This window comes from Bufo bufo, chromosome 5 (genome assembly GCF_905171765.1).
Source record: "Bufo bufo chromosome 5, aBufBuf1.1, whole genome shotgun sequence".
Classification (NCBI taxonomy): Eukaryota; Metazoa; Chordata; class Amphibia; order Anura; family Bufonidae; genus Bufo; species Bufo bufo.
The window spans coordinates 27,897,993-27,922,306 of NC_053393.1; positions in this window are offsets into that span (position 1 = coordinate 27,897,993).

Genomic DNA, 24,314 nt, shown 5'->3' on the forward strand with positions numbered 1-24,314 from the left:
ATACAAATCTATAGAAATATTGTAGGACTGTGATGGGAAAGGAATCACTGTGGGCGTATTATTGTCCCATTTAAATATGTGGCAGGGTGCCGGCAATATCCCAGTAGGTCCTATTGATAAGCGTAGATACTACTTGTATGGCCGAAACCACAGTGAACAATGTTTGTGTTGCAGTAGATTCAGTAGCGTGCAAGAGACACAATTGGTGCCGAATGTCAATGAAGCCAAAGTATTCAGGCGAACAATATTCACTTCACAGTGAGACTGATGTTTGCGTAACTTATAATTTCTTCATATGTCCTATAATGCTCATATATGAGATCGGTCTAACCCCTCTTCACTGCTCTCCGCAGCGTTGTATCCAGGCGGCCGTGCACTCACAGCGTCCCACGTGGTGCACTGGCCGTACGTGGCATCCACGTGACCTGGTTGTCCAGGGGACCGGATAGACGCTTTAATGACGTCACTGTTTGGCGACTGCTCCTCCAGCTCTTGAATTCAAGCAGGTTTTCTTGCTTTATCTCTTATTTCCTTTGGTTCCAGGCGAGAGATCGTTACCCACAATCCTGCATTGTTTTGTGCATTTAATAATCTCCGGATTGGATTTCAATAGTCATGTACAGTACAGACCAAAAGTTTGGACACACCTTCTCATTCAAAGAGTTTTCTTTATTTTCATGACTATGAAAATTGTAGATTCACACTGAAGGCATCAAAACTATGAATTAACACATGTGGAATTATATACATAACAAACAAGTGTGAAACAACTGAAAATATGTCATATTCTAGGTTCTTCAAAGTAGCCACCTTTTGCTTTGATTACTGCTTTGCACACTCTTGGCATTCTCTTGATGAGCTTCAAGAGGTAGTCCCCTGAAATGGTTTTCACTTCACAGGTGTGCCCTGTCAGGTTTAATAAGTGGGATTTCTTGCCTTATAAATGGGGTTGGGACCATCAGTTGCATTGAGGAGAAGTCAGGTGGATACACAGCTGATAGTCCTACTGAATAGACTGTTAGAATTTGTATTATGGCAAGAAAAAAGCAGCTAAGTAAAGAAAAACGAGTGGCCATCATTACTTTAAGAAATGAAGGTCAGGCAGTCAGCCGAAAAATTGGGAAAACTTTGAAAGTAAGGGCTATTTGACCATGAAGGAGAGTGATGGGGTGCTGCGCCAGATGACCTGGCCTCCACAGTCACCGGACCTGAACCCAATCGAGATGGTTTGGGGTGAGCTGGACCGCAGAGTGAAGGCAAAAGGGCCAACAAGTTCTAAGCATCTCTGGGAACTCCTTCAAGACTGTTGGAAGACCATTTCAGGGGACTACCTCTTGAAGCTCATCAAGAGAATGCCAAGAGTGTGCAAAGCAGTAATCAAAGCAAAAGGTGGCTACTTTGAAGAACCTAGAATATGACATATTTTCAGTTGTTTCACACTTGTTTGTTATGTATATAATTCAACATGTGTTAATTCATAGTTTTGATGCCTTCATAGTCATGAAAATAAAGAAAACTCTTTGAATGAGAAGGTGTGTCCAAACTTTTGGTCTGTACTGTATGTATATTAATAGGATAAAACAATAAATAATCCCATACATTTGAGTACACATGATAAAAATACTTAAAAATTATTAAAAATAAATATAGGAGAAGACTGCAAGGTCCAGCGATCTTTTTCAGAAAAAACGCATCAGAAACGCATCAAAAACGCATATGTGTGAATTAGGTTATATATGCGTTTTTGGCCTATAAGTGTACAATTTATCCTCACGAGTCGAAACCTACCTCACATGTTCTATTATTATATTGTTTAGCTCAAGGGGCTATATTATTCTTCAAAGAAGAGCACACTTCACCTCTGCTCTTCTTTGAAGAATAATATAGCCCCTTGAGCTAAACAATATAATAATAGAACATGTGAGGTAGGTTTCGACTCGTTAGGATATACTGATTAAAGGGTTCTATATACCTGCCGTGCTGAATTTCCCTGTAGATTCTGGGTAGCCTCATAGCTTTCCACCAGGTCGACCATCTCGAGACCATTACCTGGAGAGACCTGGCCGATCCATTGCTGGAGAGGGGTTGGCAAAGCCCTCCAGAACATATCAGCCAACAGACGGTCCAGAATAGCAGTGGGGCTCAGCACGTCAGGCTGTAGCCACTTTTGCAAGAGGTTAAGTAAGTTATAATTATTCTGCCACAGATGTACGTTAGAGATTATCCCCTGATTGGTTGTGAGTGATAGCCCCTGTACAAGCAATGGTAGATAGCTGAACTCACTAATATCTCCAGATATAGGCACCAGTTGCATGTGATGATCCAGTGAGGAGAATACAATGGTGAAGCTTTGATCATTTATTGATTTGCCTTGAAAACAAATGCAGGGAAATGAGGGTATGCTAGAGGATATTAGAGGTCAAAAAGAATAGCTCTCACCAGCTTGAAGGTCTGCGACAAAGCGGAAGTACGAAGGACCTTACAGAGGATGTGATGTCACAAAAGAGGGAGGAGAGCAATGCAATGGATAATTTACATAACACACTATAAAATGCAATATAAGAATAACCACAGGGTGGCAGCGTTACACAACATAGTAAATGATAATATAATGCAAACAACAATTGTAGAATACAAGAATAAAGGCTGGAACAGCACACTCCCCGTCTGAAATCCTTCGATTTCACTATATATGCAACTACAAAATGTCCATGAAACGTTGGAACCTGAAAGACAAAAAACAAACAAAAAGAACACACTGGAAATGGTGGACTGGAACAGTCCAACGCCTTGAGTCTTCTGGTTGCCAGGAATAAAGTTCCTCAAGTAAAGAATCATTCCTCTACGGGTAAGAGGAGAACAATCTCAGATGCAGACCTGATAAAGGATTTGGGATGGCCTTGTTTTGCGATGGTCACTTCCACCTTGCGAACTTTGCCATCTTCACTGATGAAGACTTTTGAGATGAGTTCCATGGGCCAGGAGTTTCTTTTTTTACCTTTTGGTCTTTCATGAGTACAAGATCTCCTATCTGTAAGTTTGGCTTGACCTGTTGCCACTTTCTACGTGCTTGCAGAAGCGTTAAGTACTCTTTTTTCCACCTGCTCCAGAAACAGTTGGACAGATGTTGAACGTGCTTCCACTGTTTCAGATATATGTTACTAGAAGAAGGCTCTTTAGGTGGATTAGGAACAGATCCAAACTTCTGAGTGAGAAGAGTTGCTGGAGTGAGAATGGCAGGGAATTCTGGATCCATAGATACAGGTACAAGAGGTCTTGAGTTGACAATAGCGGATACCTCAGCCAGGAAGGTAGTCAAAGTCTCATGGGTGAGCCTTGAGAAGTTTGAGTCCATCAGCATACAGTCCAATATTTTGCGGGTGATGCCTATCATTCTTTCCCATGAACCGCCCATATGAGAGGCATGCGGGGGGTTAAAGATCCATGTACAACCATTATTGGCTAAGTAGTCTTGAACTGGTTTAGAGTCAATTAGCAACTCCCGACAGGCTCCTATGAAGTTGGTTCCACAGTCAGATCTTATTTGCTTTACTGGTCCTCTGATGGCGAGGAATCGTCTTAAAGCATTGATGAAGCTAGAAGCGTTCATGGATTCTATTGCTTCAATGTGAATAGCACGTACACTTAAGCATGTAAACAACACTGCCCATCTTTTGCTTTCTGCATGACCACCTCTGGTCTTACGTGCAGGGACTGTCCATGGCCCAAAGACGTCCAGACCAACATAAGTGAACGGTGGTTCGGTGCTTGTCCTATCAACTGGCAAATCAGACATTTGTTGATGTTGTAATTTTCCTCTCGCCTTGCGACATTTAATGCAATGGTGAGTAATATGAGCAACCTGTCTTTTTGCTCCCACTATCCAAAGACCTGCGGCTCTTAAAACGCCCTCAGTGAAATGTCGGCCTTGATGCTGGACTCTTTCATGATAATGCCGTATCAGCAGTGTAGTAACGTGGTGTTTGGCAGGAATAATGAGGGGATTCATTTCTGCAATCTCTAGCTTAGCCTTGTTTAGGCGACCACCAACTCTCAGCATGCCACGATCATCAATTACTGGTTTCAAGTTGACAATGGGGCTGCCTCTTGGTATATCTTGCTTGTCATGTATACATTTCAGTTCCATTTTAAAGGCACTCTGCTGTACGTTACGTATCACAAGCAATTCACTTAGAATAATGTCTTCTGCCGTTAGAGGTTTATGGCACAGGAGCCAACTGCGACAGTCAGTGTTATGCTTCTCAGCATGAAAACAATGAACAATGTGGACTAACCTTGCAATGATGTGAATGAGTCTTGACCATCTAGAGAAGCGTTCAAAGCGATGACAGCCCAAGCCAGCCCTCCTTTCAGACTTAGTGACGAAGGTACTAACTTCAGGCCGAATCTCTGGATCTTCATGAGGGTCCTGGAGACTGAAGACGTCTTGGGTAGGAGTTTCTTGATTCTGGTTCAGCAGAAACTCTGGACCTGTCAACCAAGAAGAAGTTGCAGAGACTCTTCCAGATGCTGGTCTGGTGGCGCAATCTTGTGTCCTTTTGAGCAGATCTATGGCCTCCTCCGCTGTAGGGAAGGATTTAAGTGCGTCGTCCACATAGAAGTCTCTCACGACAACGTTTCTGGCATGTTCCCCAAATTCTGACTCACCATCTAAGGCAGCCCTACGTAGGCCATATGTAGCAACAGCAGGTGAAGGACTGTTACCAAACACGTGCACCTTCATGCGGCATTCAACCATTTCTTTGCTGGTGTCATTGTCTCTGTGCCAAAGAAACCTGAGGTAGTTTCTATGATCTTGCCGCACGATAAAGCAATGGAACATTTGTTCAATGTCAGCAGTAATGGCTACTGGCTCCTTTCTGAATCTCATGAGCACTGCCACCAGATTATTGGTCAGGTTCGGACCGGTGAGAAGGACGTCGTTCAGAGATACGCCAATATGTTTGGCACTTGAATCGAATACCACTCTTATTTGGTTTGGCTTCCGTGGGTGATATACCCCAAAGGATGGAAGGTACCAGCATTCTTCATGCTCTTGTAAGGGTGGAGCCAGCTCTGCATGATCATTGCGAAATATTTTTTCCATGAAGGCCACAAAATGACTTTTCATTTCTGGTTTGCTTTTTAACGTACGTTGCAAGGAGATGAATCTGGAGAGTGCTTGTTCCCGGTTGTCAGGGAGTCTGGCTCTTACAGCACGGAAAGGTAAGGGTGCAACCCAGTGGTTAGATGTATCTTTGAAGAATTCATCGTCCATTATTTTAATAAACTCTTTGTCATCCATGGACAAGGCCAGTTTGTCGTCGTCTGGTGTTGTACAAAACACAGTTTTTCCCAAGTTGTCATAACTGGTAGGAATGATGTCTGGTGTCTTTAAGAGGTTAGAAAGCCTTTCCTTCACCTCATAATGATGAGCACATGGCTTAAAATGAGATGTGCGACCATTGTTGAGCACAAAGGTTTTGAAGGAGTTCACTTGAGATGGTTTGTGGCTCTTATTTATACATACATCGCCCACGATTACCCAGCCTAAATCGAGTCTCTGTGCATATGGAGCATTATCAGAACCGTTGCATTGTTGACGCACCTTGTGGACCCTCAGAATGTCTCTCCCAAGCAGAAGTAGGATGTCAGCATTCATGTCCATAGGGGGAATCTCACTAGCTAGATGTTGCAAGTGGGAATGATGATATGCAGCTTCTGGAGTAGGAATTTCATCTCTTTCATCTGGTATTTGGTCGCATTCAATTAACGTTGGCAAGGGTATATGAACGTTCCCTTTTATGGAGGAGATAAGGTATCCAGTGGCTCTTCTGCCATAAGTCTCTACACGACCAGAACAAGTGTTGAGGGTATATGGTGTTGCTTCTCCTGCTATGCCAAAAATCTCAAAGAATTTAGGTTTTGCCAGAGACCTATTGCTTTGTTCATCAATAATTGCGTACATTCTGATGGCTCTTTCAGATTGCCCTTCTGGGTAGACGTTCACCAAACACACCTTTGCACAGCACTTAGAATCAGCCTCCTTGCCACATATCGCCATACAGGAAGAGGAAATAGTAGTTGTAGCTAATTCTTGAGCCGGTGGCTCCCCGCCATGAAGTGCGGCGGCATTGGTCGCAGCTTGAGATGGTGCGTTGTCTGAAGGCAAGGTAGGATGCATTGCTGTAACGTGCTTGTCACTGCTGCATTCTGCACACTTGATAATAACCTTACAGTCTTTCGCCATATGATTAGATAAGGCACAACACTTGTAACACACTCCAAGCTCTTTGAGTATCTCTCTGCGTTCTTGCAAGGTCTTTGCCCTGAGCCCACGACACTCCTTTAAAGGATGAGGTCTTTTATGGATGGGGCACATGCGGTTAGGGTCCTTTTCTTTGAGGACAGGGTATTCCTTCCTAGTAGTGCAGGTTGAAATGAGTGGAACATTGGTTTTCCTAACGGATACTGTCCCCCTTAAGTCTCTATGTTTATTGGTGGTGTTGTCATACCTTGAACATGAGGATGAAGCAGGTAGAGTGGATTCAGTGAAGTCAAAGCTGGGGTCATTCTTCTTTCGAGCTTGGTCACTGATGAATCTGGTAAAATAAGAGAAAGAGGGAAAAGACACATTGTGTTCTCTCTTGTATCTGGAGCCCTGGTCTGCCCATTTCTCTTGCATGCCATGTGGTAGTTTCGACACTATTGGATTGACGCCATGTGCGGTATCAAGGTAACTCAGTCCTGGCAGACGTGGGTCCATTTTTGCCAATTCAAGTTCTTTTAGTAGGTCGCTTAGATCCTGGAGTTTGCGATTGTCTTTGCCAGTTATCCTTGGGAAGGCTTGAAGTCTCCTGAATAAGGCACTTTCTATAGCTTCTGGACTGCCATAGGTCTGTTCAAGTCTCTCCCATGCTGCAGCGAGACCTTCCTCTGAGTGGCCTGCATGAACCACTCTTAATGTCTTTATGCGTTCTGCAGATTCTGGGCCTAACCATTTGATGAGCAAGTCAAATTCCTCCATGGCAGTGAGGTTTATGTCACCGATTACTGCTTTAAAGGTCGATTTCCAGGCCCTGTAGTTTTCGGCACGGTCATCAAACCTTGAGAGACTAATGTTAATCAGCTCCCTGCGCATCATGTATCTGGCAAAGTCTGACATGTCTGATCTCCCATTCCATATTGCTGTATTGCATTGTGGTGTCTCTAGAGCATGTAGGGGCTCTGGCAGATAAGGTTGAGATTGATCAGGATGGAATGATGTGGCATAAGGATTAAGCTGCGGTTTAGTCTCTGGATGATCAGCCCGCCTGGTGCTAGATATTACCTTATTACTGGGCTGTGATGATTTCTGGTATTCTGTGGGTTCGCCCAGTTGGTGAGCTAGAAGTGGCGTTGGTGCATGCGATTTAGCAGGAGGAGTAGGCGATGGTTGCCTTAGCACATACCTGGCAGTGCGGTCGACTGGGTCTTCCTCTTCTCCTGGAACGAAACAGTCTGGGCCGGTACCTTGGCCTAATGCTTGCTCGAGGACCTTTAGTTTAGCTAAGGTAGCTGCTTCTTCCCTTTCTGTCTGGAGGATCTTTAGCTGGGCTTCTGTCTCAGCCTCCATTTCTGCTTTCTTCTTCGTAATCTCCGCCTCCTTCTTAGCAAAGGAACTTCTTACGCTAGCTTCCTCTGCTTCTGCCCGGACTTCTATAAGCTTGTCATGCAAGGCTGATCTTCCGGAACGAGAGGTTTTGGAAGATGAAAGGGTATGTTTACTTGAAGTTGATTGATAGGATCTCGCCTCCTGTAAGTGTGCGATGCAGAGTTCTGCCTTGCTCTTAGCATCTTGTACTAGGGCATCCTTCTCTTTAAGGAGATTCTGTCTCTCACTCAGCTCCTCTGAGGCTTCATCAAAATCAGAGTCGCTTAGGAAAGTGATGTACTTAGCAGAGAGTCGCTGATAGTGGACATAGGATTTAGTTAAGCGATTCAACGTTGTGGTTAACTTTGTTGGGTCGTTTTTATATCGTAAAAGAGCTGCTATATAGTGTTCAGTTCTCTGCCATAAATCGTTTAAGTTGTCACTGAACTCTTCTTTGGTCGTCTCAAAGTTCTCTCTAATCTTTTGTGTTGGCTTGAGAACACGTTTAGATCGTACTGCTTGTTCTTCAGTTAACATGGACTCTGCTTCCTGCATAGAGTTTTTGGGAGCAGGGTGACTTTCTGTATGTTCAGTTACTGAGAGATCCACTAAGCTTCTTGTGGACATGTTATTCCTATTTAAGCGGTACTGTCTCTTTAAGAGTGTATTCCAGCTTGTGCACTGTGCTTATGAAGCCACGTGCGTATAAGATGGCGGACAGCTCTAAGCTCGCTGGCAGACTGTGTGTAGACATGCAAGACTGTAGATTTAAGCTTCTTTTTGACTATTCTGCCACAGATGTATGTTAGAGATTATCCCCTGATTGGTTGTGAGTGATAGCCCCTGTACAAGCAATGGTAGATAGCTGAACTCACTAATATCTCCAGATATAGGCACCAGTTGCATGTGATGATCCAGTGAGGAGAATACAATGGTGAAGCTTTGATCATTTATTGATTTGCCTTGAAAACAAATGCAGGGAAATGAGGGTATGCTAGAGGATATTAGAGGTCAAAAAGAATAGCTCTCACCAGCTTGAAGGTCTGCGACAAAGAGGAAGTACGAAGGACCTTACAGAGGATGTGATGTCACAAAAGAGGGAGGAGAGCAATGCAATGGATAATTTACATAACACACTATAAAATGCAATATAAGAATAACCACAGGGTGGCAGCGTTACACAACATAGTAAATGATAATATAATGCAAACAACAATTGTAGAATACAAGAATAAAGGCTGGAACAGCACAATAATAATCTCACGGGCTCAGCTGGTGCCACTGAGGCACCCGCTGGGCCCAGGCCAACACATTCACCCTCAGTCTTGCCAGAATCTCACCCTTGACTTTTTGGTAGTTGGCCGCTTGATAGTCCGGCAAGTCAAAATACACCCGCTGGGAATCGGATGTCAGGAACGGAGCGACGACCTCAGCCCACTGATCTCGGGGTAGATTCTCCCTTGTGGCCACCTTCTCGTACATCGCCAGGTAGGTTTCAACGTCATCTGAGTGTGTCATCCTGGGGATCGCCGCACGGACCGATTTCCCGACCTCATGGACACTCTGGGACACTCTGCCGTCTGTAAAGCCATCATGTGTTGTAACAGCAGCTGGTTTGTTTCCTGCTGGTGTTGGTTAGCCTCCGCGAGAGCTTTCATTACAGCCTCCATTCTGTCACGTGACACAGATTTTAATTTAGCTGGTTAAATCCAGGACATCCAGTTGCACCCGAAAACAAAAATATTTCGGCTTTTACGTCAGCCTTTCTGCGTGTGCCCGTATCCTCCACCAATTTTCAATTTTAAGGATTTGCTCTGGTAGGCAGGGTAAGTGGACACAGTGCAGAGGCAAAACAAGTTCGTAAATCAAAATGTCAATGTTCCTTCACACAAAAATCAAAAGAAAAATTGCTAATTACAGTCTTGGTGTTAATTCACACAATGAAAAATCCATAGAACAGACAAGTTTATCCCCGTCAGTTCACAGCAGGCTTTAGGGGGCCTGTTTCTCAGCGTGCAGCCCTCATGTGGCTCTTAGCCTTCCAGCACAGCACCATGCTTCAGATCCCAAAACAGACTCAGATTCTGAGCCCAGCTGCCCATTTAAAGGACAGCCAGGTGCTGCCAAATCCTGGATCGGCACTAAAACTCCGGTCCGGTATTTGATCTCACCTGGCTGGAAATCAGCCCAGCCACCCATGTTGGGAGGAAAATACCTGCCTTCCCAAACAAAACCCCTTGCTATGTCACACAGCACAGATGCACTGCAGGGACCGTTTGTAGAATTTTTTTAAAAAAATTATGGAAAAAAAATATATTTTTTCGATAATATTTTTCCCAATATCTGGGCCTAACACACACACGCTATTGCAGCACAGATGTGACAATTCACTGCAGGGACCGTTTATTGGAAAATTATGGAAATAATATAATTGTTTTCAATGATATTCTTCCTATCTCTGCCCCTGACACACAGAAGGTATTGCTGAACAGATATCACAAGTCACTGCAGACACCCTCTACAGAATAATTAGCAAAATTAAATTGCTGCCACCACACACTTTAGTCCTTAAAAGGACTTTTTGTCCTTTGAAATGTTTTAAAATTTAATAAATTGTGATCACAAACTCCCTACACTATCTGTCCCTATCTAAGCGCAGCTCTCCCTGACTCGCAATGAGCCGAACCCGCATCATCGGGTGCTAACCCGATGACGAGTTCCGGACAGCCAAATACTGTAATGCCAGCAGCCAACATTGCTACTAGCATTACAGTGATGGCAGTACTTACCTGCACGGTTATTGTTTGCTTAGCAGCCGCGAAACGTGCAGGGAGGAGACTCGAGCATGGGGCTCGAGCACATGCGGTACTCGGCTGAGTACCGCCATGTGCCAAGCATAGCGATGCTCGAGCCGAACAGGTATTCGGCCGAGCATGCTCGATCAACACTAGAAATAATGTATTATTTGGAGGCCCTGCTTGTATTGAAACATCCACAATGACCAGGGGTAGTGCAAAATATGACAGTGAGTCACTTTTTCATCCTCTTTCTTCATTCTTATTGTTGGTTTGCTTTTCTGTCCATTAAACTTTTCCAACTCTTGGATCTTAGGTTTCTGAGTGGAAAGAACAAATCTCCCACACCTATAATGGGGAAGATCTTGCTATAATTGGTGTTAAGTTACATAAGACATCTTCACAAGAAGTGGCTACTTTTGTGCTAAACAAGGAGGAAGAAATTGTAAGCTTTCTCTAAGGTTATAGGTTAACATAATATGGAAATAAGACATTTCAATAATTTCTTATATTTTTTTTCGATTTTTTATTTTTTCCCCCCAATGGTTTAAAGTCTACCTTGGAAAAGCGAGACCAAAGTTGCTACACAAAGTCTTGTCAAAGGAAAGATTCTTCCTATCGACCTTCTGGAAAATAGATCTATAATGTTTCCAATGACATCTTGCAGTACCACAAGAAGTAAGATTCAAAAAAGTCACTTATCATTTTTTAAAGTGTAAATATAGTGCCATAACTTATGTGTTTACCATCTCCTTTTTAATCCTAGATTCAAACTTCCCAACATCTCTAGCCAGCTTTTCAGGAGGGTTTGTGAAACTTGGACCATTCCTAATTATTCGGACTCAGAAAAGAATATGTTTTCCAAATATCTGGCACATACCAACCTCATGGCTGAAAGAAGATATAGAGAAAAAACACTAACAGATATTTGCTACGGCTACCACCTAGTAATACAAGCATTGTAAGTCCCGAGTGATGAGCCTCTAGGAGCTGGTACTTGAGGTGCTGGCTTGTGGCTCATTCTTGCTCTACAATATTGATTGCTAAGTCATTTGTGTTTTATATGTTTCCTATAAAGAAATCAGGATCCTGAAAATCGTCAGGCAAGGCATCCTGGAAGAGGACTTAACTGCAAAGGATGACGACATCGAGGAAGACAAGGACATCACTTCCCAGGACACCTCAAGGTACTTGATTGTGGGAGTAAAAACAATTCTTGCTCTGCAATATTGATTGCTAAGTCATTTGCGTTTTATAGGTTTTCTATAAAGAAATCATGATCCTTAAGATCGTCAGGCAAGCCAGGATGAAGAAGACTCGACTTCAAAGGATGACGACAGCAAGGAAGACGACGAGGATATCACTTCCCAGGACACAATCAGTGACCAGGATGATACTGGCTGGACTTCATGGTGAATAGACGGTCAAAATAATATCATTGTGTTTTGCTGATAAGGGGATGCTTTCTATGATTGCATATTAATGTTCATTTATGTTTTATTGGAGAGCAAAAACTCCCTTATTGCCAGCGATGTCAACGAGGTCCCGGAAGCAGAGGCAGACAGCACCATTAAGCTCTAGCAGGTAACTATTGATGTGACATTACTTCCTATAAACATATTAAAACACACATTTGGTGCCTGTGACGGACTGAACCGACACTGGGGCTGCTGGAGAAGCTTGAGGGCTAGCCTCCTTCCTATGGACTATGGACCCAGCACTAAGGAGACCCCCTCAGACCTCTTGGTGTTACAAGGAACTATTAACTCTGATTTATGTGTGGAGTATTATAGGCCATATTGTTTCTATTGCCTATTAAAGGTGCAGGGGTGAACCCAGCAGCACCAAAAGGGTTAACTCTGCACTGAGGGTCCCAAGGAATGTGTTAGTTCATTTGTCCTTTTTTTCTATTGTGTTAGTGATGGGATTAAGTAGCCAACTCCGGTGTAGAGGAGTAGATTACCCCCTGATACACTCAGGAGATAATCCCTATTCTTTCATTGAGACACTGGGGAGAGGATGTCTGTTTGCATGCTATTCATGTTTGATTAAGTTATGTTGTTAGACCACTTGAACTGTATATGTATACTGAGTTAGTCCATTGTCTTAGTTAACTGTATCACAGGCAGAGGGGGTGTGCCTGTGGCCTGTGGAATTGTATAAATTGTGAGTGCTGACTGGCATTAAAGGTCCTGTTCTACCCTTCAGGAAGTCTGGGCTCATTTTTGGGGGATTGGAGAACTGCACTCTGGGGATTGCTATAATCATTATACTCTCCAGCGAATAATCCCTGCTTTTGTAAGAGCTGTTCCTGTTCCTGTTTTGCTCTCTGGACTAAGGAGAGGTTTACTCACGGGAAGCTGGAGCCCGACCTTGGGTCCAGGGTGGGTGGAGTACGGAGAAACCCCAAACCAAGCTGCAGCGGTTCGTGGGGTTTGCGGTGGTTATGGTGTCGAGTGCGGTGCTGATAGTCCTTGGGGAGCACTAGGATCATCGTTTGATGGAGGCACCCAGTCGGGGTGGCAGGCGATCCGTCACCATCACTCTGACATTACTAATGCTGTCTTCAAATTAAAGAGCTTGGGGTTGGATACAGTCAGCGCTGGGACAAGGTATTTGGGCACCCTAGAATGAGCAGGTAAATTGTGCCCCCAGTCCCCCCGAAAACAATTAAAGTGACATTACTTCCTATAAAGATATTAAAACACATGTGGTGCCCATTTTAAAAAAGGGTGCTAGGTCTTCAATGGGTAATTATAGACCAGTAAGCTTATCATCCATTGTGGGAAAAATGTTTGAGGGCCTTCTACGGGACTACATACAGGATTATGTAACTGACAATAATATAATAAGTGATAGCCAACATGGTTTTACTAAGGACAGAAGCTGTCAAACTAACCTGATTTGTTTTTATGAGGAGGTGAGTAGAAGCCTGTACAGAGGGAAGGCTGTCGATATTGTGTTTTTGGATTTTGCAAAGGCGTTTGATACTGTCCCAGACGGATGACTAATGGCTAAATTGAGGTCTATTGGTTTAGAACATATAATTTGTAATTCAATTTAAAATTGACTTCACGATCGTATCCAAAGATTCCTACTTTGAATGGTTCCTGGTTATCCAAAGATTCCTACTCTGAATGGTCTCCGGTTACAAGAGGTCTACCGCAAGGTTCTGTGCTGGGTCTGCTATAATTTACCTTTTTCATGAATGACATAGAGGATGAGAGTAGTAGTGGCGTTTCTATTTTTGCAAATCACACCAAACTTTGTAATACGGTACAGTCTATAGAAGATGTTAATAACTTACAAGCTGACTTGGACAAAATTACTGTTTGGGCCTCAACTTGGCAAATGAGGTTCAATGTAGATAAATGTAAAGTTATGCACCTGGGGGCTAATAGCCTGCATGCAGCATATGCCCTAGGGGGAGTAAAACTGGGAGAGTCACTTGTTGAGAAGGATCTGGGTGTATTATTAGATCATAAACTAAATAACAGCATGCAACGCCAGTCAGCTGCCTCTAAGGCCAACAAAGAGGTATGGACTCGCGGGACAAGAATGTAATATTGCCAATATACAAAGCATTGGTACAGTCTCACCTGGAATACACGGTCACCAGTTCATAAAAAATATGCCCTGGAGTTAGAAAAAGTGCAAAGGAGAACAACTAAACTCATCAAGGGCCTGGAAGATCTTAGCTTTGAGCAAAGATTAAAAGAACTCAATTTGTTTAGTCTTGAAAAAAGACATCTTAGGGGGAACATGATTAACCTGTACAAATATATAAACACATCATACAAAAATATCAAGGGAAGATATTCTGTGTTAAACCCCCTCAAAAAACAAGGGGCCACTGCCTACGACTGGAGAAAAAAAAGATTCAGTCATAAGAGGTGACAAGCATTAACTTTACAGTAAGGGACTGTGAATCTCTGTAATAGCCGTAGGAGCTGGTCACAGCAAATACAGTAGATGGCTTCAAAAAAGGGTTAGAGATTACTTTTTATTTCAAAATAATTGAGGTTTCTGACAATATATAGAAATTATATTCTACACACCCTTCCCTTTGGCTCACCCCTTACTTAAAAAGAAGATGGACCTTGATTCAGAGATTTGTTCTAGAAGTTGTGCTTCTAGAAGTTGTGTAAAGTGCAAAAGTGTATTGTAATTATGTCATGTATGTATTCAATGTGTAATTCTGTAAGCACATTGTTATTATAGGCCATATCTTACGGTCTCCACTAGATGGGGTTGGTGTCACTAGTGAGTCAACATAGTGCAGAGGGAGAGTTGATCTTAATTTGAACCAGTTTGAGTCTAAACCAGTCCAGTCAGAGACAGTGCAATGTTAGAGGAAGCACAGAGATGTGAAGCGGACAGCCTAGTCGGACCCAGTTACCAGCCAGAAGGAGGCCTGAAGGAGAAAGAAAAAACTTCCGAAAGCAGGCCATATGTAACAGATGTATAGTGGAAGTCCACTAGAGGTAATGGGCCAGATTTATCATTACTCTGACAGCTCACTCCACTTTCACATATAGCTAAAGTCAGTTTTAGCCAAGTTAGATTTATGATCGGCCCTTTAAGACTGTAATAAATGTGGTTTGACGGTAGCAGTTTATCTGTCAGTAAGCAGCTTTACAAAAGTTGCACGTCTTTACAAAAAAGTTGCATGTTCTATTAAAAAGTCTCATAAAATAAGCATGGTCCTCACTGGAGTGAAATTGCACATTTTTTTGCAACTTTTTTACGACTTTTTAAATAGTCACAATAGTAAATCTGTCTAGAGATTCATTTACATAAGAAAATACGCCCACTTTCAGAAAACTGGCGAGAATAGTGCAGAGCAGAAAAAAGTCGCAAATTTTTGCGCAGTTTAAGCGATTGCGCAAAAATTTGCGACTTCTTCACTCCATTATTCTGACTTGAGCTAATGATAAATCTGGCCCAATGTGTCTAAAAGGACTAAAAGGCTATGCACATCTTTAGAGGCAATTTTTTTTATGATTGCATGTTACTCATTTTAGGCTAAAAATCATGACATGAAATTATGAAGCGGTGGTGTGTCTCTTAATGAATTTGGTTTGTCTGTTGTGAATTTAGTCATAAAGCTCCTTGCTAGAGAACAGCAAGTTATGCAAAAAGTACTTAAACATTAAACAGTTGGACATGTGCATTAGAGTTGAGCGGACACCTGGATGTTCGGGTTCGACGAGTTCGGCCGAACTCGAAAAAAAAGTTCGGGTTCGGGACCCGAACTTGACCCCGAACCCGAACCCCATTGAAGTCAATGGGGACCCAAACTTTTGGGCACTAAAATGGCTCTAAAATAGTCCTGGAAAGGGCTAGAGGGCTGTAAAAGGCATCGAAATGTGCTTAAGAGCATGGCAACTGTTCAGCAAACAAATGTGGATAGGGAAATGACTTAAAATAACATAAAATACAGAAAAATGTAAAATAACAATATGGATCTAGGAGTAGGAGGTTGAGGAGACGGTGGATGGGTGGATGAGGCAGTGTAGGTTGACGTGGCGGTGTAGGTTGACTTGGCTGTGAAGGAGGAATAGGTAGCCAACACTTATTTGTGTTATTTTTTATTTTTAAATTGGGGTATCCCCCAAAATATTGGGACATATAACAAAATAAAACAAAGAATAAGTGCACTTGAGTACAAGAATGGTTGAGGCTGGTATAAATGTCTATTCTGCACAAGGTACGGACAAGTCCTGTGGGATCCATGCCTGGTTCATTTTAATAAACGTAAGCTTGTCCACATTGGCTGCGGCCTGTGATAATGCTTTCTGCCGTGCTAAACACACGTTCACACTATACACTGGCTGCAGGGCAGGTCAGCACCTCCAAGGCCGACAAAGCTTTCCCACATTTGGGCCATGCTAACCCTGCCTTCTCAGGTGCTGGCAGTGCCCCAGCTGCGTTGGCGACCTCTTCCTCCTCCTCTGCCTTCGCCTTGTGCTTCCACTGTGCCCCCGCTGTCAGGTGGGAATGCCATCAGCAGCGTGCGCTTGTAGTCGCGCATCTTCCGATCAGTAACAGATGTTTTCACTAAATTTAGATCCGTGTCAGCAATGCAGAGCAGGGGTTCATTCACGGCAAAAGGGGGTTTATGTCACCCAGCAATACAACAGAGGATGTTGAGAGATTTAGGCCCCTGTCACCCAGGCACAGCAGGGGTTCATTCACGGCAAAAGGGGGTTCATGTCATCCAGCAGTAGAACAGAGGATTTTTAGAGATTTAGACCCCTGTCACCCAGGCACAACAGTGGTTTGTATACGCCAAAAATGGTAAAATGTCACCAGACAATTGAAAATAATTTTTTTTTAGATTTAGGACACTAAAATTGGCACTTTTTTGCATTAAAATGGATCTAAAATAGTCCTTTAAAAGGCTAGAGGGATGTAAAAGGCAGTAAAATGTGCTTAAGAGCATGGCAACTGCTCTGCAAACAAATGTGGATAGGGAAATAACTTAAATTGAAATAAAATAACTAAAAATTACAAATTATTAACCTGCAACTCAGAGAAGGAGGTGGATGTGGAGTCGGAGGTTGAGGAGGCGGTGAATGTGGTGTTGTAGGTGGAGGCAGCAATGGAGGAGGAGGAGGTAGCCAACAATGTTTTTTTTTTTTTTTTTATTGGGGTAGGTAGCCCCCAAAATATTGGAACAAATAAAAAAAAAGAAAACAAAAAATCATTGCACTTGACTTGAGTACAAGAATGTATGTTTGATGGTGGTATAAATGTCTATTCTGCACAAGGTACAGACAAGTCTTGTGTTATCCAAGCCTGGTTCAATTTAATGAACGTGAGCTTGTCCACGTTGGCTGTGGACAGGCGGCTGCGTCTGTCTTTAATGACGCCTCCTGCCGTGCTAAATACACGTTCAGAGAGTACACTGGCTGCAGGGCAGGCCAGCACCTCTAAGGCATACAGGGCAAGCTCTGGCCATGTGGACAATTTGGAGACCCAGAAGTTGAATGGGGCAGAACCATCAGTCAGTACGTGTAGGCGTGTGTACAGGTACTGTTCCACCATGTTGTTCGAATGCTGCCTCCTGCTAACACGCTCCATATCAGCAGTTGGGGCCGATTGTTGCGGCGAGGTGACAAAGCTTTTCCACATGTCGGCTATGCTAACCCTGCCTTCTGAGGTGCAGGCGCTGACACAGCTGCGTTGGCGACCTCTTGCTCCTCCTCTGCCTCCGCCTTGTGCTTCCACTTGTCCCCCGGCGTCAGTCGGGAATGCTCTCAGGAGCGCGTCTACCAGCGTGCGCCTGTAGTCGCGCATCTTCCGATCACGCTCCAGTGAGGGAATTAAGGACGGCACATTGTCTTTGTAACGGGGATCCAGCAGGGTGGCCACCCAGAAGTCAGCACACGTTAAAATGTGGGCAACTCTGCTGTCGTTGCGCAGGCACTGCAGCATGTAGTCGCTCATGTGTGCCAGGCTGCCCAGAGGTAAGGACAAGCTGTCCTCTGTGGGAGGAGTATCGTCTGCGTCCTCCGTATCCCCCAGCCACGCACCAGTGATGGTCCTGAGCTGCGTTGGATGCCACCCCGCTGTGAACATGCTTCATCCCCATCCTCCTCCTCCTCACCCTCCTCCTCTTCATCCTCCAGTAGTAGGCCCTGGCAGGCCAAATTTGTACCTGGCCTCTGCTGTTGCAAAAATCCTCTTTCTGAGCCACTTCTAAAAGACTGGCCTGAAAGTGTTAGAGATGACCCCTTTTCCTCCTCCTCGTCCTGGGCCACATCCTCTTCCATCATCGCCCTAAGTGTTTTCTCAAGGAGACATAGAAGTGGTATTGTAACGCTGATAACGGCGTCATCGCCACTGGCCATGTTGGTGGAGTACTCGAAACAGCGCAACAGGGCACACAGGTCTCGCATGGAGGCCCAGTCATTGGTGGGGAAGTGGTGCTGTTCCGCAGTGTGACTCACCCGTGCGTGCTGCAGCTGAAACTCCACTATGGCCTGATGCTGCTCGCACAGTTTCTCCAGCATGTGCAAGGTGGAGTTCCACCTGGTGGGCACGTCGCATATGAGGCGGTGAGTGGGAAGGCCAAAGTTACACTGTAGAGCAGACAGCCGAGCGGCGGCAGGATGAGAACGCCGGAAGCGCGTACAGACGGCCCGCACTTTACGCAGCAGCTCTGACATGTCGGGGTAGTTGTGAATGAATTTCTGCACCACCAAATTCAGCACATACGCCAGGCAAGGGATGTGCATCAAACCGGCTAGTCCTAGAGCTGCAACGAGATTTCGCCCATTATCGCACACCACCAGACCGGGCTTGAGGCTCACTGGCAGCAACCACTTGTCAGTCTGTTGTTCTATACCCCGCCACAACTCCTGCACGGTGTGGGGCCTGTCCCCCAAACACATCAGTTTCAGAACGGCCTGCTGACGTTTACCCCTGGCTGTGCTGAAGTTGGTGGTGAAGGTCTGTCGCTGACCGGATGAGGAGGTGGTAGAAGAGGAGGAGGAAGCCGAGTAGGAAGAGGAGGCAACAGGAGGCAACAAATGATGCCCTGCGATCCTTGGCGGCGGAAGTTCGTGCGCCAAACAGCTCTCCGCCTGGGGCCCAGCCGCCACTACATTTACCCAGTGTGCAGTTAGGGAGATATAGCGTCCCTGGCCATGCTTACTGGTCCACATATCTGTGGTTAGGTGGACCTTGCCACAGATGGTGTTGCGCAGTGCACACTTGATTTTATCCAATACTTGGTTGTGCAGGGAGGGCATGGCTCTCCTGGAGAAGTAGTGGCGGCTGGGAACAACGTACTGTGGGACAGCAAGTGACATGAGCTGTTTGAAGATATCCGTCTCCACCAGCCTGAATGACAGCATTTCAAAGGCCAGCAGTTTAGAAATGCTGGCATTCAGGGCCAGGGATCGAGGGTGGCTAGGTGGGAATTTACGCTTTCTCTCAAAGGTTTGTGAGATGGAGAGCTGAACGCTTCCGTGTGACATGGTGGAGTTTCTTGGTGACGGAGGTGGTGTTATTGGTGGCACATCCTCTGTTTGCTGGGCGGCAGGTGCCAACGTTCTTTCAGAGGCAGAGGAAGAGGCTGAGGCAGCAGCAGAAGAGGGAGCAGGAGGGGCCTGAGCCCTTTCTTGGTTTTGAAGGTGCTTACTCCACTGCAGCCTGTGTCTCGCATGTAGATGCCTGATCATGCAGGTTGTGCTAAAGTTCAGAACGTTAATGCCTTGCTTCAGGCTCTGATGGCACAGCATGCAAACCACTCGGGTCTTGTCGTCAGCCCATTGTGTGAAGAAGTGCCATGCCAGGGAACTCCTTGAAGCTGCCTTTGGTGTGCTCGGTCCCTGGTGACGGTGGCCAGTAGCAGGCGAACTGTTTCGGCGACGGCTGCTCTGCTTTTGCACCCTGCTCCCGCTTTTGCTACGCTGTTGGCTCGGTCTCACCACTGCCTCTTCCTCCGAACTCTGAAAGTCAGTGGCACGACCTTCATTCCATGTGGGCTCTAGGACCTCATCGTCCCCTGCATCGTCTTCCACCCAGTCTTCCTCCCTGACCTCCTTTTCGGTCTGCACACTGCAGAAAGACGCAGCAGTTGGCACCTGTGTTTCGTCATCATCAGAGACGTGCTGAGGTGGTATTCCCATGTCCTCATCAGGAAACATAAGTGGTTGTGCGTCAGTGCATTCTATGTCTTCCACCCCTGGGGAAGGGCAAGGTGGATGCCCTTGGGAAACCCTGCCAGCAGAGTCTTCAAACAGCATAAGTGACTGCTGCATGACTTGAGGCTCAGACAGGTTCTCGATATGCACGGGGGTGATGTGGCAGACTGATGGGCATGGGTATCAGGCACCACCTGTGCGCTTTCTGCAGAAGACTGGGTGGGAGATAATGTGAACGTGCTGGATCCACTGTCGGACCCCCAATTGACTAGCGCCTGTACTTGCTCAGGCCTTACCATCCTTAGAACGACATTAGGCCCGACCAAATATCGCTTTAGATTCTGTCGGCTACTGAGACCTGAGGTAGTAGGTTCAGTAGGACATGTAGTTGTGGCAGAACGGCCACGTCCTCTCCCTGCACCAGAGGCTCCACCAACACCACCACCACGACCATGACCGCGTGCCTTATTAGATGTTTACCTCATAGTTAGCGTTCACAAAGCAAAGTAAAAAGTGGTTAAGTCTGTTAAAAATAATTAACCGCCAATAAAAACCCTGATGTAGGGTATTGCAGTCATTTTTTTTTTAACTCTATATGACAGCGATATTTGTGGCCTAAATTTCACAGTAACTTATGCATGTCTAATCCCAGATGTGCAGTATATCAGAGGCTTTTTTCACCCCAGTAACCAAAAAGCCGTATTTCTGGCCTAAATGTGACAGTCACTTATGCACGTCTAATCCCAGATGTGCAGTATATATTAGAGGGTTTTTTCACCCCAGTAACCAAAAAGCCGTATTTCTGGCCTAAATGTGACAGTCACTTATGCACGTCTAATCCCAGATGTGCAGTATATATTAGAGGGTATTTTCACCCCAGTAACCAAAAAGATGTATTTCTGACCTAAATGTGACAGTCACTTATGCACGTCTTATCCCAGATTTTGCAGTATATTAGAGTGTTTTTTTCACCCCAGTAACCAAAAAGCCGTATTTCTGGCCTAAATGTAACAGTCACTTATGCACGTCTAATCCCAGATGTGCAGTATATATTAGAGGGTTTTTTCACCCCAGTAACCAAAAAGCCGTATTTCTGGCCTAAATGTAACAGTCACATATGCACGTCTAATCCCAGATGTGCAATATATTAGAGGGTTTTTTCACCCCAGTAACCAAAAAGCCGTATTTCTGGCCTAAATGTAACAGTCACATATGCACGTCTAATCCCAGATGTGCAGTATATATTAGAGGGTTTTTTCACCCCAGTAACCAAAAAGCCGTATTTCTGGCCTAAATGTAACAGTCACATATGCACGTCTAATCCCAGATGTGCAATATATTAGAGGGTTTTTTCACCCCAGTAACCAAAAAGCCGTATTTCTGGCCTAAATGTAACAGTCACTTATGCACGTCTAATACCAGATGTGCAGTATATTAGAGGGTTTTTTCACCCCAGTAACCAAAAAGCCGTATTTCTGGCCTAAATGTAACAGTCACATATGCACGTCTAATCCCAGATGTGCAATATATTAGAGGGTTTTTTCACCCCAGTAACCAAAAAGCCGTATTTCTGGCCTAAATGTAACAGTCACTTATGCACGTCTAATACCAGATGTGCAGTATATTAGAGGGTTTTTTCACCCCAGTAACCAAAAAGCCGTATTTCTGGCCTAAATGTAACAGTCACATATGCACGTCTAATCCCAGATGTGCAATATATTAGAGGGTTTTTTCACCCCAGTAACCAAAAAGCCGTATTTCTGGCCTAAATGTAACAGTCACTTATGCACGTCTAATCCCAGATGTGCAGTATATATTAGAGGGTTTTTTCACCCCAGTAACCAAAAAGATGTATTTCGGGTCCGGGTGCCGAAAAACCTAAAGTTCGGTGCGAACCCAAACTTTACAGTTCGGGTTCGCTCAACTCTAATGTGCATTCAAAAGTTTAGAGAAGGTCACATTAAGTTCACATGTAAAGGTTAGAGTTCATTTTCATCCTGAAATTTCACTTAAAAACCAAATATCCATGTGGAGTAGTGTATATTCTTCTACATATGAGGCAGTATTGCAGTAGTTATATTACTGTATATAGGAGGCAGTATTATAGCAGTTACATTCTTGCACATACAGTAGAAAGTATTATAGTAGTTATATTCTTGTGCATAGGATCAGTGTTATATTAGTTATATTCTTGTACATAGGGGCAGTATTATAGTAGTTATATTCTTGTACATAGGAGGCAGTATTATAGTAGTTATATTCTTGTACATAGGAGGCAGTATTATAGTAGTTATATTCTTGTACATAGGAGGCAGTATTATAGTAGTTATATTCTTGTACATAGGAGCAGTTATATACTAGTTATATTCTTGAACATAGGAGCAATATTATAGTAGTTATATTCTTGAACATAAGAGGCAGTATTATAGGATTTATATGCTTTTACATAGGAGCAGTATTATAGTAGTTATATTATTGTACATAGGAGCAGTATTATAGTAGTTATATTCTTGTACATAGGAGGCAGTATTATAGTAGTTATATTCTTGTACATAGGAGCAGTATTATAGTAGTTATATTCTTGTACATAGGAGCAGTATTACAGTAGTTATATTTAGTGATGATTGCGTTGCTCCCCGTCACTGTACCCCTCAGATGCTGCATTCATAGGCCTTGATTCTCAAATTGTGGGGAATAACATGTCTCCTTCAACTGTTATTGCGGTGTCCATCTTGTTTTATAGATATTCAATTCTATTACGGCTTGATACTCAAATTGGGGTGAATAACCGGTCTAATTCTACTATTATTGGGGTTTCAATCTTGTTTAATACATAAGCAATTCTATTAGGACTTCATTCTCAAATTGAAGTGAATAACCTGTCTTGTTCTACTGTTATTGTCGTGTCCACATTGACACTGAATAATTCATTTTACAGTTACTCTACAGTATATCCAACAAACAGTTGCCATTGCCCTCCAAAGGAACGGGCAATGACAAAAATCCTGCTGCAACCGGCAGAAGTATCAGCAGAAGGAGAAGGGGTGATAGCAGCAGCCACAGCAACAGGCTGGAACTGTTACTGTCATCCAGCGGCCATGTTTTGATGACCAATCCTGCTGTTCTTTAATAATTGACTCGGTCATCAACATCATTTCACCTGACATCAGACACACACAGCCAGGAGTCGGTGGGTGCCTCTGACACCACACTTAGTTGGCATGGTCCAGGAACAAGCTCGGTGCCCACACCTGTCCTGAACCTGCATCTTTCCTTTGCTGCTCCTTCCGCCAGGCAAGTAATGTATGCTGCCAGCTCTGCTCCTCTTTTCAGCGAGGACAACCTTATTGAGGACAGGCAGCAGCTACTGGCCAGCCTAGATTTGGAGGAGAGGTCCACTGCTTCCTGCTGTATGCATGCAAGTAGCGATGATGACAGTCGCATGGGAGCAGATGTTGTGAGTGGTCAGAGATGCGGCCATGAGACTGGTGAGGGTGACATAAGTGACGAGCAGACACTAGTGGATGATGATGTAGCCGATTGCACGTGTGAGCCGGGTGAAGAGGGGTCTTCCTCATAATAATCATCATCATCAGGGAGTGCGGGTAGCAGCTTCCTCACAAGACAGCAGTAGGGCTGCAGCATACTGCTGAGCCAGTAGGATGCAAATATGGCTATAAGACAGCAGGGTGGCACCCTGATCTGGAGCCAAACGTGCCCAGTGGGGGTAAAATGCCATACTCAACGGTGTAGGAATTTTTCATCAAGTCGCTGGAGGATGTCTGCGTGGCCATATGTAGAAACTGTGGGCAGAAGGTGAAGCTCGGCCTGTTTGACCAATGTTAGTACCACGGCCCTGCGTCAGCACATGGAGCGTCACCAAAAAGTGACCTGGGAAAACTGTGGTGCTAATGTAGTGGTACAGCCTGATGCATCTCCCAGCGGATCGCACCCCTTCTCTAGCAGTCAAGAATCCACCACCTTAGCAGAAGGGAGCTAAGTTTCCTTCCCTTCGTCTACTGGTTCTGATGCTCCTCTTCCTTCTTCTCATTAAGTTTTTCGCCAGCATGCAATCTCTTTGATTGCAAAGAAACAACAGTATGCGTCCAATGGCGCAGAAGCTGAATGTGTTTCTAGCCAAGTTGCTGGTACTATAGTCCCTTCCTTTCCATTTAATTCACTCTGCACAATTCAGAAAACTGATGGCTTGTGCAGAGCCAAGGTGGAGAC